Raw genomic sequence first — 3,723 nt, forward strand, 5'->3', positions numbered from 1 at the left:
CAGGCTGGCGGTTAGCGCTGGTAGCATTGGGAGCACGTTAGCCGTAGCTCCGCCTCACGGCATCTATGACAGGAGAGATGCACCGATCAGGTTTGATCACGATCACTGAAATCAGTATCTGCCGATCACCGATCACGGTGTCGATTGAAGCATTCTATTTATTGTGGAGCATTATTGCTATGAGGACTATGAGGAAATACATATATAAAGCACCTCAAACATTCAAGAAATTACAGATTTCTTTAAACATTTAGGACTTTTACTTTGAAAAATGTCCTAATTGATATATTAACCCTTGTGTTGCCTTCGGGTCATTTTGACCCGATTCAATGTTTAATGTCGGTGTTCTTTCGGGAGTCAACAAACAAACATAAAGTACCTCACACTTAAACTTGGAAAACAATATTAATTCTAATAATTTTCTGGAGATTTTAATAGCTGGGGTCATATTGACCTCAAGGGTAAAATATGTTTGTAAATATAAAGGTAACAGGAGGGTTAAAATGTATTGATTGCTGTTGTAGGGGATTTCAGATATGTATGGAACACATCTGCATCATTCATTTCCTGGAACTCTTGGGGAAATCTATAGACAGGACTTTGTTTAACGTACAAAAGTCTGACTTATTTTTATAAACTCTTCCTTGGTACAGTGAACATGTTTTAATGTTAGCATAATTTAAGCTAAATCTCAGAAACTATCTCTAAAGGTACAAAATCAGTTCATTGTTTACTTGTCTATGTTCGTGTTTGATTTGTCGACATCTTATTTTGAAAAGCGGATGTTGTTTCACGTGGTTCTTTCCGCTAACTCTCTCAAACCCTCTCGCTCCCGATGGAATGTGTTTAGCGTGAGCATCTCTAGGGGCAGACATGTGAGAGTCGGCTGAGTCGACCCAGAGATTCAACTCGGGGGACGGGGACGCCGCTCGCTGGTGAGGATCCCCTCTGACCTCTGACCTCTGCGGCCCTCGCCGGGCGCATCGTCTCCGTTGCGCCGCCATTGAAACGTCTCTGATAGTTTTTCTCGCAGATGTTACGTCATCTGATCGGCCATTTTGAGAACGCCGATCAAAACCGATAATGGGAATATCTGGGGGCAGTTAAATCCTTTTTTGGTGCTTTTCCTAACGCTCATTACCATCCGCCAACTTCCTTTACACTTGGAAGGGTGATGATGCAGATCAGGAGAACAATAGCCCCATTCGCATGAGTGTTATCATGGAAAGAGCTGATGACCCACGCAGCCCATCAGCTCTAAAGCCTGGATCAGGAGGAGCCTCTGGATGAGCCACATGGAGCTCCCCAGGCTGGAGAACATCCAACCACTGGCCTGTGTTGCTTTCCGCTGCTTGGATCCAGCAGTGGAACAATTATCCGTGTTGCGGTCCTGCTTGTCAGGACCGCTCTGCCAGCTTAGAGCGATGAGGAAGAGTCTCTGGACGGCCGCTGAATGTTGTGCTGCGTATCCATGGAGACGCTGTCCAGGGTATGACTGGACCAGATGTCTCCTGGGACCCTAGTGCCCTCTGCAGCTCACTGTGAGGGGATGCCGATATGCCTCTGGGAGCCGACTGAGGGGATGCCGATATGCCTCTGGGAGCCGACTGTGAGGGGATGCCGATATGCCTCTGGGAGCCGACTGTGAGGGGATGCCGATATGCCTCTGGGAGCCGACTGTGAGGGATGCCGGTATGCCTCTGGGAGCCGACTGTGAGGGATGCCGATATGCCTCTGGGAGCCGACTGTGAGGGGATGCCGATATGCCTCTGGGAGCCGACTGTGAGGGGATGCCGATATGCCTCTGGGAGCCGACTGTGAGGGGATGCCGATATGCCTCTGGGAGCCGACTGTGAGGGGATGCCGATATGCCTCTGGGAGCCGACTGAGGGGATGCCGATATGCCTCTGGGAGCCGACTGTGAGGGGATGCCGATATAACCTGAAGATGGCGCGGCTGTGTCCAGTCGCCGTCGCGGCAGCTCCGTGGAGATTGTGCGCTCTTTTAGTTTTTGTGTTTATTTTTAATATTTTCTTTGCCACAAACACATCGGCACTAACAGCATACGACCGCAGCACACTTTTGGACATAAACTTTTGCGCAAAACAAGGGTTTTTGTCCACTTTTTCCATCGATCCAGCGTGGCCGGCAGAGATTGTACGAGCGAACCACAACAACAACAGTGGAGCCGCTACTACGGGAGACGACGAAACATCGAGGGAAACGGAGCGAATTCGAACAGACTGAGAGTTCAAGCCCACCGTCCACCTTTGCCCAGCATCCTTCTTGCTAACGTCCAGTCTCTGGAAAATAAGATGGATGATTTTAGGGCAAGGATCAGATTCCAACGGGACATGCGGGATTGTAACATCTTTTGTCTGACGGAAACTTGGCTGACCGCGCTGGTGCCGGATCGAGTCATATGCCCAACCGAGTCCTTCTCTGTTTTCCGTGCAGACAGAACGGAAGAGTCTGGTAAATCTAAGGGTGGAGGGGTTTGCTTCATGACAAACAACATGTGGTGCGACCCCAAGAACATTAAGACTCTTTCTCGTTCCTGCTCACGAACCTGGAACATCTGACGATCTCATGCCGTCCATTCTACCTTCCCGGGAGTTCAGCTCGGTCATCACCACAGCCGCTCACATTCCACCACAAGCGGACACCGACGTAGCACTATCGGACCTACATGATGTGTTATGTCGGCATCAGAACAAGTATCCCGACGCGGCTGTGGTGGTGGCTGGGGACTTTAACAAGGCAAACCTAAAAAAAGTCATGCCGAACTTTCACCAGCACATTACGTGTGCTACCAGAGGGGAAAGAACGTTGGACCACTGCTATACGCCATTCAAGAGAGGCTACAAGGCTGTCTCTCTCCCTCCGTTAGGGAAATCAGACCATGCCGCCATTTTTCTGCTTCCCGGAGTATAAACAAAGGATCGCGCGGGAAGCGGTAGTGACGAGGAACGTAATGCGGTGGTCTGACCAATCAGAGGCTGAGCTACAGGACGCTCTGCGTGTCGTCGACTGGGACATGATCCAATCCAGTTCCAGTGACGTCAGCGAGTTTGCGGAAGTAGCAATGAGCCTCATAGCAACGCTAACGGACACCATCGTCCCCACGGTAAAAGTTAGGGTCTTTCCTAACCAAAAGCCGTGGGTTGATAGATCCATCCGTGAAGCTGTGAACGCCTGCATTGCTGCCTATAACTCCGGTCTTGTATCCGCAACATGGACGAGTACAAGGCAGCGGTCTATGGACTGAGGAGGGCGGTGAAGGACGCCAAAAGGAGGTACCGAGACAGAGTGGAATCACAGATGGAGCAGCGCGACACCAGGCGCCTATGGCAGGGGCTACGGACTATCACAAACTACCAGAGCAGACCCGGCTATGGTGAGTGCCGACGCATCCCTTGCGGACGACCTGCACTCATTTTCTGCAGGGTTTCAGGCCACCAACAACAGCGCTAGCTCGGCCAACAACAACACCGTTAAGCGTGGCCGAGGTGAGTTCTACGCTGGGGATGAACACACCTCTGTGACCGAGCACAGTGTGAGGAGGGCTCTGTTGAGGTGAACACCAGGAAAGCTGCAGGTCCAGACGGCATATCTGGGCGAGTACTGAAGACCTGTGCTAACCAGCTAGCTCCAGTGTTCACCACAATATTCAACCCCTCCCTGGCTGAGTCCGTGGTCCCCGCCTCCTTCAAGAGATCCACT

At 50.9% G+C, this 3,723-nt stretch overlaps 1 long non-coding RNA gene across 1 annotated transcript in view; it reads right to left on the reverse strand.

The window, feature by feature from the left end:
• The window catches only part of LOC130207185 (uncharacterized), a 4,533-nt gene extending 2,853 nt beyond the window's left edge, over positions 1-1,680 (reverse strand). Inside the window, exons 1-2 of the long non-coding RNA XR_008834247.1 lie at positions 735-1,680; positions 1-63 (exon numbers count right to left, since the gene is read on the reverse strand). The exon at positions 1-63 is cut by the window's left edge and continues 117 nt beyond it. This is a non-coding gene — a long non-coding RNA (uncharacterized LOC130207185). The remainder of the gene's footprint in view (positions 64-734) is intronic.
• Between the last annotated feature and the right edge of the window lie 2,043 nt (positions 1,681-3,723).

This window comes from Pseudoliparis swirei, chromosome 17, assembly GCF_029220125.1.
Source record: "Pseudoliparis swirei isolate HS2019 ecotype Mariana Trench chromosome 17, NWPU_hadal_v1, whole genome shotgun sequence".
In the NCBI taxonomy this organism is placed as follows: domain Eukaryota; kingdom Metazoa; phylum Chordata; class Actinopteri; order Perciformes; family Liparidae; genus Pseudoliparis; species Pseudoliparis swirei.